Raw genomic sequence first — 15,783 nt, 5'->3', positions numbered from 1 at the left:
TGTGTTGGGGGGTGTGCTGGGGATTGAACCCAGGGCCTTGTGCTTGCAAGGCAAGCACTCTACCAACTGAGCTATCTCCCTAGCTCTGATAATAGTCTCTTTTCAGTAATAAAAAATCAGTTTTAAGTTCCTACATTTACTTAACACAAAATATGAGTCGTTTGGGACAGAATTGTCACATATTTTTGCCATCCAGAATACTAGAATTTGGAGGATAGGAAACACTTAGAGAAGCAGGTTTTACTGGTGGGGAAGAAAAAGCAGCACAGCAGTTCTCTTAATCTGAATGAAACAAAGCTACTACTTGTACTTCTTGTTCCTTTCAAATGCCTCTGGCACACCTTAGTTCTCACAGTCCTGGAGTAACATTAGAGACGAGAACTTCAAAACTTCTGCATTTGGCTTCAAACATCAGAGATTCTTGGGGAAGAGGATGTGAGGGTATCTTTTTAAGCCAGTTATCAAATGCACAGCCAGAATTTTAAGACCAAAACTTAAGAACGGAGACTGACTTGAGTATCACAAATGATGGAAGAAGAAGGAAGGAAGGAAGGGAGGGAGGGAAAGAAAAATGGAAGGAGGAAAGAAGAGAGGGAAGACCAAGGGAGGGAAGACTTTGCTCTTGGTTTGTAAAAAGTAGTTTAAAGATACTGAAAGCTTTAATTTGTAAATGGGTGAGTACACTCAGTTAAGTCCAAATAACTTTATCCAAATTCCAAACATGAATATGTAAAATGTAGATATATATATACATACACATATATGTATATATTTCCAAAAGTGAAGTTTAAAGGCAATCTCTGCACCCTTTCCATTTATGAATTTTTAAATTGAATATAGCATATAATATTTATTCAGATTATTTTCTCTTATTCAATCTTCAGTGAAGAAAAATATAATTTTCTTCCTGCAGCAGAGATTGCACAGTGGCTCTAATAAAATCAATCAGCTTCACCACTAGAATACTTCAGCTTCACTAGAATATTTCCCTAAGGGCCACAAAAAATTGAAGTTGATTTGTCTTCATCAAAGTAGACAAGTTGCTAAATGAAAGCAACAATACCAGAATACTTGCCACTAACTGAGCTAAGAGAGGGAATAAAGCAGGTAAACTCAACATATAAACTTTTACAACTGCATTCCTTTTCTTCTCCTTTGCATCTGCAGTAGCAGCCACCATGTGAAGCCACTTTGACTTTGTTGAGAGATACTGAAACTTGAAAGGGAGTTTGAAAAGTGCAAATACCCCACTATTGTTCAGTAACTTTGCAAATCATTTTAGTACCTTTAGACCTCACGGTCACCTGCCTCTGTCAGTGTCACGGTCTCTGATTTTAACTGTCTGCCCTTCTCTCTCTCACACACACACTCTCATAGAGAAGTATTCATGTTGACAATTTGTGGGAATTTCTTTCTTTAAAGCTGTAGCTATTTCCTCTCCAAACTGAAGAGAGTGAAGACCTGGAATCACTCAATCAATGTTCATTTCCCAACACTCAAAATAAATAATCTGAGAAAGTAATGTGAATGAATATGAGAAATCTCCCAAAACTTAATAAGGAGGGAACATAGGAAGAGGTTAAAAAGTACAACACTTTCTTTTATCACTTCCTCATGCCAAAAACAGAAGTGAAAAGTATAGCACACACAAAAATCTTTTAAAATATAATAGTTCCAGTTTCAAACTTGGTCCTCATACATCGCATGTACAACTCTAATCTCAGTTCTTAGTTCTATACATCAAATTCAAACATTCTACTATAGGTCTTTAGGTCCTTTTTGAATTAAAAAAAAATATTCCCCCTTAAGGCTGGCCCCATGGGTGAGTAAAGAACTCGTAATACTGGTTCTACTAGCAGCTATAAAACCTTCATGCCCTATTTACCACGTTAGAAGAAAGCAAGTTGTCCTTTTCTCTCCTTCTTGATTTAGCCTGAATGCATGGCTTTTTCTGAAGCTATGCCAGGTTCAGATCAGACACTATTGGGGCAGGGATGACAGTGGGTTATTGAGCAAACCATCCCCGTGGTTTCTCCTATGAGATCCCTTAAAGTTTCCATCCAGTCTGCTTTCATGTGCATTTGCATGTGTGAGCACCTCTGGATGATATTAAGTAATTGTTTCACCAATAGATGTTGCTGATGCTTATCTCTGTATTTCTCTGGATTCTAGCATGCAAAACTTTTGAGATGACCTACTAAGATAAATATCTAGGAGACAGGTATTTTGAAAACACACAATTTAGTTGGAAAGGAATCAAGAAGAAACCAATGAGGTCACCCCCTGCCCTATTTGTACAAGATAACTCTTCTCCAGTTTTTATCTTAAAATCCTTGTTCACTCTTGTGTTTGATTCACTGTTAAAAACAAAAACAAACAAACAAACAAAACTAGTTCTGTCCTTTGTAGTGATGAGAACCAATGAGTTCAGAATATTCAATAAGGGATTTTAAAGAGGTGAAAAAGAAAAAAAACATGGAGGGGGGATGTTCTGCTTTTGTTTTTAAGTGTTTTCATTCCGTTTCATTTCTAGGAAGTGTGAACATCTCTGTGGGACAACTCCCACCTCCACATGGCCACCATGATCCTGACCTACCCCTCTTTTATTTTTTCCCCCTTTTCTCCTAACCTTCTCACTCCCCATCAAATATCTGATGGATAAAAGAAAGAGCAACGCTTAGTAAGTTTGAGTCTCATCAGCACCCCTAGCTTGAAAGCTCTTGAGGGATTCCCCACCTCCAGTATATCAGATCCATATTAATTAGGTAGGTGGAACTACTGAAGTGAATATTGACCAAACTGTAAGAGCTCAAATGAAGAAGAAGCAGGATTATCTCTCAAGTCAGAGTTCAAGGCTGAATGGAGATTCAAGTCAGAGAGTATATGTGTGTGTGTGTGTGTGTGTGTGTGTATGCGCACACTTGTATATGTTATGAGTGAGAGGAGGCTCACCTGCTCCACTCAGTCATTGGGAAACTCAGAATGAGGGTAGGACCACCATCACCATGTGACTTCGAAGGTCCCTCTTGTCACCACTTCAGCCCATAGAAGGTAGGGAAAGCCGAAGTGAGACTGCAAGTTTTCAAGGCCAGCTTGAATGGCATCTATCACCTTTGCTCACAATTCACAGAAGGTAGCTTTGTCTTATGATCAAAACTGCTGCAGAGGAAGCAGGAAAATAAGAATCTGCAGGTACCTTTGCCCCTGTCTCAATTCAATCTTCCAATGGAAGAAGCAGGATGCAAACTTACCCTCTAAGCACCTTTCACCGTAAAGTACTTTTCACCTGAAGAACATGAAGGTGAGATAAAGCCTCAAGGATCAGTTGTCCTGGCTCTCTTGTAGAACAAGGTATTCCTATGGCTTATAATGAAATACATAGCAATTGCTTGATGAAATGTTAGGGTTCTCTTATGAATGATTATATATGCCTCATCATGGAAGCATTGTGAGAAAAAAAATGAGAAAATGCATGGGAAAGCTGATTAGAAAAGCTAGAAGCACTATATTTCTATAGTGTTAGAAATTAAACTGAATGATTCCTTACTGTTCAAATCTAAGAATTCATTTGAACCTAGGAAACTGAGCCTAACATATGCATAATCAAATAAAAGTAACAATTAATAAAGAAAGTAATCAATACTTCAATAGAAAAATATATATATAAGGTAGAAGAGAATACATTTCACAGTTAAGCTGGCATTCCTTCGTTGATAATGAATCACAAAAATAAAGGCAAATTTAGCAACATAGAAAGCCAATTTCTTTTGATTATTCGGAGTTACAACTCAAAACACAGCAAAACTGACAACCACTTTGGTATCAACCCTGAAGTTTGGAGATTAATGAGTTTTGGAGGCAAATGTGGTGGAGCAGCCACCTTCCGTGAGTGGACCCTGGATACACAGTGTTCAGATTAAGAGAAATTTTTTGTAGGAGTGCAATACCTCACCCCCAAGAAAGAAAAATAAACAAGACCTCTTCATTGGGATCAAATGGAAAAGCAGATCACAGCAAAATAGGTTATCTAGACCCAGTTTTTAAAGAACATTAAAAGAGCGGTAGAGAACTTTCTGCCCAATCCTGCATAACAACCTTGATCAATACTCTGATATGCCATGGAAAGAGGTCAGCTAAGTTAGGTAATGGAAGTCTCCTAACCTGTTGACCTTGTTTCGGCATTAGAGAGTCAATGTTCACCATTAAATGTCAGATCAATTCCCAATGATTTAAACATTACCCAGAAGTCTCTGGCTTCCTGGAATCTTTAATGAAAAAAGAAAGAAAAAAAAAAAGGAAAAGAAAAACTTCAAACATTATCATTTTTCAAGGGTCTAAGGAATTATTATTTGCTATATTATATTAGTCCCCCTTGCTTCCTCCATGTTTAACCTTCTTATCTCAGTTGGCTTCCAACGTTCATAAAGCAGTGCCTGTTTTCTTAAAAATATATATTATTATTATTATTTTTTAATATGTGTTTAAATATGTCTTTTTATGTTCATGAAATAACCTTTCTCCTCTCTATGGGATTCTTTTTTCTTTTTTTTGGCACCAGGGATTCAAATCAGAGATGCTTAACCACTGAGCCACATTCCCAGTTTTTTTGTTATATTTTATTTGGAGGGAAGGGTCTCCCTGAGTTGCTTAGGGCCTCAATAAGTTGCTGAGACTGGCTTTGAACACACGATCCTCCTGCTGTTGGAATTTCCTCTGTGGGATTCTTCTTGAATAACTTATCATAAACTGTTTTCTCCTGTAGTCATTATGAGATTTACCCTTATATTGCAATCGTGTGTAAAAAGATTTTTCTTTAAGTCAAGAAAGGCCACATTTAATTCATTTTTTATTCCATGTTATGCCTTGTATTCGGTAGACATTCAGTATATGAGTTAGGACCCCCCTCCACTAGACATGGTCCAGGGGTGGCAAAAAGGAGAGGTCTGTCTACACAGCTACCAGAAATCTGCAGGAAGTCTCACTGGTATCCCCTCAAGAGTAAAGTGGGCCAGTCTCTTTGATCCTCCATGAGGAGAAGCAAATCTGGTTTTTAAATGAAGGCTTTGTGGTATGGAGCAATACTTCACAAAACATCAGTTTCTCTGGGCCATGCCCTCTGTCTAGCAGTACTAGATAAACAGGCATTTGGCAGAGGTAATTCTTAACTCATTCTTTTACATCTCAGAAGTCACCGAGAGATTCCCGTGTCCATAGATGACACATGCTTCTGATGGGCATGATACCTGTTATTTTAATGACGGATTGAATGAATAAAGGAGCCAACAATTGCCAGCCCTAGATACCGACACATTTCCAACTGGCATGTGCCAGCTTGATGGTGTCACTTCTATTAGGTGTGACAAGTTGTAATCTAAAATAACACCTAATTTAGATACTAGTTCACTTTCAGAACTGCTGGGAAAAGGAAGGGAGAAGATTTCAGCTCCTGGCAGCACCAGCCTCCCCCTTCCATTGTACCTGCTCTATAATTATTGCTGCTGTGCTTGCCAGAGTTCCATTAAGGGCTCTGGAGCTCCTGGCACTTGCGTGGATACTCTACTAAATTTAATCCCCAAAGATAACTTATTTTTGCCAGCTGGGCACATCAAACCAAAGAAATAATATCAGATAAATATAAGGGGATCTATTTTATCTAAGTGTATGGAGGAAGGAAACAGAAGAGGGGCTTTTTGCTGGTGTGATTTTGCAAAAAAATTTTTCAGTTTTACTGTCAATTTCAAATATTCATGCCAAAAGAGGTAATATTGCCAGGGACAATAGGCAACTGCAGAGAATCCATCAGCCCTTGGCTGCTTCTGGAAGCAAGGTCTTGGCTTCACAGCTGAGTTGAGGTTGTAGCCCTGTCCCAATCTGGGGGTGTATTTAGTTAGAGTCAGCAAAGGCTCCTTATTACACTTCGCATTTCCACTTACCTTGGACTGGGCTGGAGTGGCTCAGAAACTGGGTGAGGCACTTGGCTGCCCTTTTCAGCCCTCAGACTTCCCCCACCTATAGGGAGGATTATTGGGTCCAGTTTTAGCAGAGTCCTCACTGCAGACAATTCACATGCTGAATTATTTGGCACTGGCTCTCTAAGTTGTGCTTAATGCTCTGTCCTTTCATTGCCTTAAGGTATAAATTCTTTAAAGAGCAAAAGAAATAAATAAAATCAATAGAATAATCATCATGATCCTAAATTGAGCCACCTGGAATTTGCATCAGCCCATCCCTGAGAATAGTGACATAAAACCTTTTTTGGTTTTTGTTTTTTAATGTCACGAGTATGACATATTTGCATTGTGATGTTTTCCATTGTAGGCGTAGCTGGCAGACAAAGTCCAGAGCTTTTTTTTTTTTTTTTTTTTTTTTTCCTTTCTAGATTTTCTGAAATTAAGTGCATTGAAACAATACGATTTGTTTCATGAAAATAGTTGTGCTCTGCTTGGCGACCCCTGACCTCACTCCTCAAGGGATCTTGAGGTTAATGTGACTGTGTTCTGGACGTCTGCACTGAAAGGAATGTATTTAAGGCCAGAAACTGTGGGAGGAATCTCGTGAATGAATACAGCTTACCGGGTAGAGAAAATAGCCAGGTAATTGTGCCCACCGAAAACCCCAATTAACAGTTATTTACAGCCCACTGGTCTGCAACTTCAATTGCTTGATCAAACATTCATATTCGTACTGTCCCCTGCTCAAACAGAAGTCACTTGCAATGAACTTGCTCTCAGGGGGAGTGGGGCAAAGGAGTCTGTAAAGTTGAAGCAACCTAGCTTGGAGCAGCTGAGAATGGTTGTGGAGATAGGTAGGTAAACATCTGTGATGTGACAGAAGCCAAAGCAGATGTTTGCCACATTCGCCAGGCAGTGACCTGGGATGCCCTACTTTCAGGGCAATGCAGAGAGGCCTGCAGTCAGCCAGCCACCTGATGCCCTTCCCTTCCAGCTGTCTCTGCATAAGGGTCCCATGCAGCTTCCCACAGGCCCATCCCCCTTGCTTCTTGGGACCAAGAGAAAGTGAGAGAATCTTTGCTAATCCTGCTCCAAATCTGACTCATTTCAGACTCCAGTATCTCTCCACCTTCACAGCCACACCAAGAGGGTTTCTTTTGTATATAAAAAGGAGGACAGAATGTTGGAAGGAAACTCTCCTCAACAGATGGGAATGAGGCTGGTGTGAGTAACTAACTGGAGGCAATAAAGGTGTTAGCAACTACCAAGAGGGCAGAGCAGCCCGCAGACTGGCTGTCCTATGTGCTGCGTGCTGTACCAGAGCCAGCGAGAGCTGTCTCCCTAAGCCCCGGTATTAACAGCATGTGGCTGCGGCAGATTCACAACGTACCCACTGGCTTTGTCAGCGTCACAAGCCTTGCCAGGGTCCCTATCCAACTGAGGAGGCCACCGTCTCTGTGCCACACTCTGGCTGATGCTATTTCTCCTGATCATTCTTTCTCTCTGTCCCTCATGCCTTCTTACATCACATTCCCCTTTTCCTTTGTGATTTTTCTTTTCTTAAATAAAGGAGAGCTTCCTCATCAATGTCAAGCCCAGAGCAATGTAACCAATTACCCTAAAATCACAGCCATCTAGTTTTATCCTCCATATTACTGTATTGCCTGGAATTGTTTAATCGGGAGTCCCAGCAAGGATTCTTGGTGTGGGCTGGGATGTAGGTCAGTGGTAGAGCACTTGCCAAGCATGTGCAAAGCCCTGGGGTTCAATCTGCAGCACCAGGGAGGGGGGAAATTCTGGAGGTAACAATACCATTGACCCCCCCCCCAAAAGCAAAAGGTCTTAGATGGTTATTACCTCCTCTCAGCCACATTCCATCTTAGAATCAAACAAATCACAACTTAGAAAAGTTCAATGAGTCACTAAAGTTGTACAACCAAGGTGAAGGGTTCACTTAGGACCCAGATCACCTGACCCCATCCAGTGGTCTTTTCACCCTTATGAAATTTAATGTAAAAATAGAAAGCACAGATCCTCAAACCCCTGTGCTTGGTAGGGAATTATTTTTAACCCTCAATCATGCTTAAATCCCTCTCCACTGCGACAAAGGCAGCCAATGTAGGAGAGAAACTCTTTTGTTCTCCTGTGAATCATCTGACCTTAAAGGAAGTCACTCAACTTACTGGTTCTCAGTATGCTTTTTCCAAGCTGAGGCAGCTGGACAGGTAATCTATGATTACTTCTAGCTTCAAAATTCAATGACCCTTGAAGCTTACCTTCTTTCAACAGAATACCTGTCATTTCTAGGTAAATAGTGTTCTCAGTCCTTTCTGCTAAAAGAGGTTAAGTAAATAAAAAGGAAAGATCAGGCTATGCTTTCAGTCCAGATCAGAACTTGGTGACCAGGGATGAAGGAAGTTAATAGCAATAAGAAAGCTTCCAGAGTTTACCATTTACAATTTAAATACTTTACTTGAGAGGTTAAAAGTTCAAAGTTGAGTCACAGTCTGAGGTGGCTCTGCTCTTCCTTTTTAATTATCTGAGGTCAGGAAGTTAATAATACCAGAAATCCCCAGTGGAGACCTCTTGTGCACTATGTGAACTTTAAACTTGCTCATTTTTTTTTTAAGGGTAAAAAGTTCAGTAGAAACACAGTGGACTTTTCCTCTCAGCCTCCACCCATTCATCCTCCAAGGTCAAAAGTTGAACTGTAAAACAGAAACCCTTGTTCTCTGATCCCCATTTAAACAGATCACTTATTAAAAGGTAAACATTCCAAATGCGAGCCAAAGTCCAAAGTGAATCTGTTCAATAAAAATGAAAATATTGTAATAAAATGAGTCTTTGATCTTTATCACTTGCCTTGGGATTGAACATCAGAATTTGTTTTCTTATTTTTTGAATCGCAGAGAAAGAGTAGTCATCATAAGCTCTTTTCTCACCTACTTCTGTCTTGAGACTGGCCTATCGAGAAAAGATAAACTAGAGATAAATTTAAATAGTTGTGTTTATGGTCTTACCTTAAGGGAATTTCTACAAAGAATTCTACACCATTTATGTTTATTTATTTTGATCACGGGAGAGTTTAAGAACCACAAAATGAGGCTTAAATCAGAGAAATGTTAAGTATTGTGGAAATGACCAGTGTTTGTTGAAAATCGTGGGGAATACAGAGAAAGTAATGATTGCATGAACCCAGTGTGTCTCATGGGAAGAAGGAAAGGACCACACGTGAAACCTTCCAAAGATTAAAGCTCAAACATGAGGCCAAGAAGACACCTACAGAGCTCCAAATAGGCATTTGAGAGTGACAAAGCTTTTTTTCTTGAAGTGATTTGGCAAACTTAAGTGTGGGAAAGTCATCAACTAACTGTATGTTAACTCAGCCTGATCAGTTTGCCTAGGATAGCTTCCTGAGATGCCATACTATGAATCTGCTCTTGGATGGAGGCCCTACGTGTCCTCTTCCAGTAAAGTGACACATCTGTTCATTTTTTTTTTTTTCCAATGTATACCTAATGGGCATTTTTTCAGTGACTTTAAAAAATAATTGCCCTATGGGTGAATCCACATTTGTTTCAAAAAAATGTTAAGAAAGTTTTTGTCACAACCTATTATCCTAATGAGGACAATACTACCTGCATCCCATCAGAGTAATTTTTATATAGGTTGATAAGAATACTCAACTACAGCAAATGGTAAGAACTTTAAAATAAGGACACACATAAATACATTCATAATAAATACTTTCCACACATGACGGCTTTGACAGTGTGAGTTCATTTTAACACAAATCAAAGCTAGAAGATGTGGCTGTAAAGAACCGGTGTCTTATATCCATTTCCACTGTGAGTAATGGTTACATCCTCTGGGATTCCTGGATGCAGCTGGATGACCCAGACCCAGGAATGACACAGCCAGGAAAGAAGTAGGGAGAGAGCACAGGCTGCTTCCTCTTGTTAGGACTCATCTGAACAGCTGTAAAGAAGGACAGAAGTTCTTATGAGTCAAAGTGTGATTTCAAAGCATGGGATAAAATGTGAGAGACATGATCTTATTGATTAGGATGTTGACCAAAAGGAAGTCACTCCATCCAGGAGGATGTTCAGGGAAAAACAGGTATTAAAGTAGATTAATAAGAAGGTGATTGGGATTTGGGTGCTACTTAAGCTGACGTTACATGAGAATAACTTCTGATTTCAATTCATCTTCTAAATATTTATCCATGAATATTTATGTTCCTTCCTTTTTAAATTTTAAGTCACTGTAGTCTTTGTGAACTAGATGTTTCCAAACTTGTGGCTGAATTCTCTGTGGTTTATTTTTCTTTTCCTGCAAACCGCTTGGGTTTATGAGAAGCTATTATATGGTTGTATTCTGGGCATACTTACCCTTCGTGTCCCTATTGGATAGAATCAGGACTAGACCGCCATATAATGAACTGCATACAACAATGTAGAGAAGGAACTACAAGATCTCTAAATGAAAAGCCACAAGAACCTTAAGTCCTTGCCATGTTCTTTAATGCCTCAATGTCATACACATTCTGATCCCTCTTCCTAGAATGACCCTCTTGTCCTTGATCTCTTGGGACCCTAAACTCTTCCTTCACACTTCACCTCTCTCCTTCCCCCTCCCTCTTCCTCGCTGACTTTTCAGCAACTGCCTAAGGAGTAATAATAGACTATCTCACTCTGTTGTAATGTTTAATTAATTTTTTTCTTCCTCCAACAATAAATTATGATCAAATTGAGGGAGAGAATTCCCATGCAATTACTTGGGAGGTCCTTCTTAAGAAACACAGAATGAAATTTGACAAGAAAGGGAATTAGTGGATACTTTGAGAAACAACAAAAGAGAGCTGAGACCCAACAGGGCATATGACAGAGAGGTTTCACAGAGTCCTGTGAGAATGCCACGAGAAGAGCACTTCTCAACTTGTCGTACTTGATATAACCTGGCACCTTAAAATATCCTTGATGTCTAGGTCTCAGCTCTAGAAATGTTGAATTAATTAGACTGTGATAGAGTGAGGTCATTAGGGTTTTTTAGTGCTCCCAGGTGATACTGGGGATGATGAAAACTTCAAGATGAGAACAAGTGCATGGGAAGATACTGTTACATGGAAATGGCTACTCAAAGACCCCATTGGCATTTGGATTCAAAAATGGACCATCAATTTAAGGACACCTCACTTTTCATAATTCTCTTGAAGAATAAGTGGCTGTCCCATATGAATTGATTCAGCAACTCTAGTATCCTCATGATAAAAGAAAATGTCTTGATGCACTATGCCAGCCTCTATATAAAATGGCCCCCAGCATTTTCTCCCTCCTCATTAATATCTCCAAGACCCATTTCAGGTTTGTTCTTTGGGATGCTTTTCTTTGTCCCACTGGTTTTATAAAGTAGTACTTCTCTATCATGCACACAACTTGGTTTACAACTCAGTTGTAACCAACTGCACATTGAAGCTCTCCCTGTCTGCTACTGACTGTCTCAGTCCATTCAGATTGCTGTAGCAAAATAACATAAACTAGATAGCTTAGGAATAACAGAAATTTATCTCTTAGAATTCTGGATCCTGGGAAGTTCAGATCAAAGCATCATTAAATTTTGTATCTGTTAAGGACTGCTTTCCTAATTCATAGGCACCTTCTCACTGAGTCCTTACCTGGTAGAAAGGACAAGGGGTCTCTTGCAGGACTGTTTTTAAGAACACACATACCATTCGTGAGGAGTCCACTTTCATGATTTAGTCACTTCCCAAAGATCCCATCTCTCAATGCCAGCATTTGGGGATCAAGATTTCAATATATGAATGAATTTTCAGGGGACACAAATATTCCAATGACATACTTATATAGGATTATTTTAAGATTCAGGGCAAAGAGTGTATTTTCTTTTCCTGGACTCTGTTTTCCCAGTACGACACTAATGGATGTGAATGGCTACTGAATAAATTTATGGTGAAATGAACAGAAAGATGATTATATAAACTATCTAATATCTATAGGATCCATGATAGTCAACACTAAAGAAATAGAATAACAACTTCTCTTAGATGTCTTTCATATGCATCTTCCAGAGATTGAAAACCCAGGAACCTGAACCAATTATAGGCCATTGCAAACACCAAACCAGAGCAAGTGGCCCTAAGAAAAATGATTCCCATCATAATTTCCTTGATTGTATTAGGATTTTCTAGATAAAGAAATAGAAGCAAAACACTCTAGTCATGTTGTGCTTTAAAATTAAAAAATGCTACCTTTCTAGTTGCTTGCTTAGCCCTAAGCCACATGGTCTTCCTTTTGTTCTTTCCTTCCCTCATGCAGGCCTTGGGTTCTTCTTCACAGAATCACAATCAGTATAAAAGTATTTGTTCATCCTTTCCAATTCAGGTTTCAATTGGAGCTTGAAAATGAATAATGAATTCGTAGTTTGTTAGAGCTAGAAAGATCATCTTATAGACCACCTCATCTCGTCCCAGCCCTATGTTTCACAGATCTAGAAGCACCTGAGTAAAGTTTTGGGAATGCATAGTCTATGGACATTACTATTCTAACTGGATGATGGTTCTGGGCCTCAGCAGTACTAGTTGACCAGAGAGGCTACATCAGTCTTAATACCTAAATCATCCAGTAACTTTGGACCTTCTTAATATCTTCTATAGCTCCAGGAATTCTCAGAAGGAAAGACCATGGGTGGTCAGAAACAAGTCAGGTCCCTGGTCTCTTCCTCAAGGGCCCTTACTTGCTAAGATCCTGCTTTGATTCCCTGTGTGTTCCCATCTTCTGTGGATGGCTCTAACTCCCAGGCATGGTACTTTTTTTTTTAAAGGAGGTGAGTAGGAGAAAAGGATGAGAGTTGAAGAAGGAAGGATATTAAAAAAACATAGAAAAGATGGTTCCATTCCAAGTTTTCTGAGGATTCTCCATACTGCTTTCTATAATGGTTGCATACTACTGTGATGCAGTCACATCAATGTTTATAGCAGCTCAACTCACAACAGCTAAACTGTGGAACCAACCTAGGTGCCCTTCAACAGATGAATGGATAAAGAAAACGTGATATATATATATATATATATATATATATATATATATATATATGATGGAATACGATTCAGCTTTAAATAAGAATGAAATTATGGCATTTGCTGGTAAATGGATGAAGTTGGAGAAAATCATGCTAAGCGAAATAAGCCAAACTCAAAAAACCAAAGTCCGAATATTTTCTCTGACATGTGGATACTAATTCACCATATGGGGGAGGGACCTAGTGAAGAATAGAGTTACTTTACATTAGGTCGAGGGAAGTGAAGGTAGGGGAAGGGGTATGGAGGTAGGAAGGATAGTATAGTGAAACAGACATTATTACCTCATGTACATATATGACTGCATGACCAATGTAATCCTACAATATGCAATCAGAAAAATGAGAAATTATATACCATTTATGTTTGACCTATCAAAATGTACAAATGCATACTACTGTCATGTACAACTAATTAGAACAATTTTTTTAAAAGTCATGGAAAGACCCTCCTATAGCTTCTGAGTTGTTAGTGTCTCAGAGCATTATAACCTGATGCTTTAGAATTTGGTTGGAAAATCAGGTCTGGATTCTGACTTTGTCCCTACCATTTATCATCTCTTTGACTTCCAGCAGCATACAAAACTTTTCTGAATCTGGATTTCTATTTTTACCTTTTTTAATATGATGGAAATGTGTCTACCCCTTTAAAAATCTTCTAAGAATTTAATGCAGTACTGCATCATGTAATCAGGGTGCCAAGCCACATATCAGGTGTTGGTCAGTACTCAACAAATAGTGTGGATATTATTATTTTCATCTTCATCAGCCTCAATGCTAACAATTTGGTTGTTCATTGGCATATAGAGCTCCTTGGGCTGTATAAGTAAACTCCTGTCTCTAATGCAGCTTCACAGCAACTCCCTCATGCCCACTGGCTGAAATCAGTGCCTCCCCATCCTCTTTGCTTCCTACCTCTTCTCTTTTAGGGACCTGAATATAAAACTTTTTCCTGTGTTTTGCTCACCCAAGATAAGCTGGTTACTAATTGATACAACAGGTTCCTCAAATAGCCAAATTTTAATCCTGTTAGAGGGTCAACCAGGACATTGCAGTTGTTTTGCTGAGAAAGTTAATCTGTACTTCTGAAATAATAGAAGTTGCAATTGAGAGTTTTCACTACAGGAAAAAGCAAATTCATGTTTTGGTGGCTAGATTTTTTTCACAAAGGAACTCTTCCTTTTTATGGTGCTACAGTACTATCTAGACTCATGGTTACCTGGAGATGGTATTTCCGACCTCTAACCACGCAAACAAGAATACCCCAAATTGAGCTAAGCAAGAAGATGGAAGGAACCTAAGGGCCTAAATAACTCTGTGATTTCCACCTGGTAACTGACTGTCCAGACTATTTGAGCAACTATATTTAGACATGTGTCTCCTCATGGCCTGAAAGACCAGGTAGTATCATTCCTAAACATTGCAAAGAGAAAGTCTTCTATGATGTTTAGACATCAATGAAGTCCAAAATACTATGCTCAGTTAAAATATTAACTGGTCTAATGGCCACTAAAGGATTGGGAAGACAAATATCTGTGATTCTCAATATAAAAGCTTCAGAGTTGGCATTGTGGAAGATTTCAAGGTCTCTGACACATCCAAACATTGAATATTTGTGGTTTCTCTTATGGGCTTTTATGTTTATGTTCCCCCCAAAATTCAGAATGAAGCCTTAATACCTAATGTGAAGGTACTGGGAAGTGGGGGTTAGAGGAGGCCGTTTTAGTTCATTCATTGCTGCCATAACAGAAGAGAGACTGGGCAACTGATGAAGAACAGAAATTTATTTAAGCTCATGGTACTGGAATCTCCAGATTGAGGAACCAACATCTGTGTCATAAATGATAGAACGCATCACACTGCCCAGTGAAGGTGGTGTACTGAATCACCTCTTTACAAGAACTTCAAACAGTTAATAAGAAACCCACACCTGAGATAAAGGCATTAATTCCTTTTCCCTCTTGATCTAATGACCTCCAAAGGTCCTGTATCTCCACACTGTTACACCGGGTATTAACCTTCCAACATATTTAAACCAAGGCGGGAATCATCAAGTTTAGACGTGGTCAAGATAGCCAAGCTCTCATAAGGAGAAGAAGAGACACCAGAGTTTCCTCTCTCTTCCCTTTGAGAATATAGCAATAAAACAGCCTTCTGCAAGCCAGGAAGAACCCTCTCCAAGAAGCAAGTATGCTGGCACCTTCACCTAAGACTTCCCAGCCTCCAAAACTGTGAGAAAGAGATGGCTGCTGCTTAGGCCACCCTGTCTTTGGTGTTTTGTAACAGAAGCCCAAGCTGACTAATGCAGTTACCTCTTGTTATTAACTGAAGAAAGAAAAACTAACTCAAGGAAGAGAAAATATGTACTTTACATAGATAACAACTTTAATAAGCAATTATTCAAGTTATATTTTAACCAAAAATGAATATAGTCTAATTCACCCTTCGATTAATATGGGTTTTCATATCAGACAATGAAACTGGAAAGAGTTGAGGCGATTGCCTCGAAAGTTATTGGCCTTTCTTTCTCAACCACAGGCAAGAGAGTTAACTATCTCAGCTTTGGGGCAAGACTGGGCAGTCCAACTTAGTTCATCTGTAATCATAAGATTGCTTGCAGTATATCAGAAACTTAGCCAGAAACCTAAACTAATTTAGGGATTATACTAGACCTGTTGACCAAACTGACAGCCTTAGCTGTAGGAGGCCGTGCCTCCTCCCCGCCACCCCCCCAGGT

Source organism: Sciurus vulgaris, assembly GCF_902686455.1.
Source record: "Sciurus vulgaris genome assembly, chromosome: 10".
Classification (NCBI taxonomy): domain Eukaryota; kingdom Metazoa; phylum Chordata; class Mammalia; order Rodentia; family Sciuridae; genus Sciurus; species Sciurus vulgaris.
The sequence above is the reverse complement of the archived record's forward strand: the minus strand, read 5'-3'. Positions refer to the sequence as shown.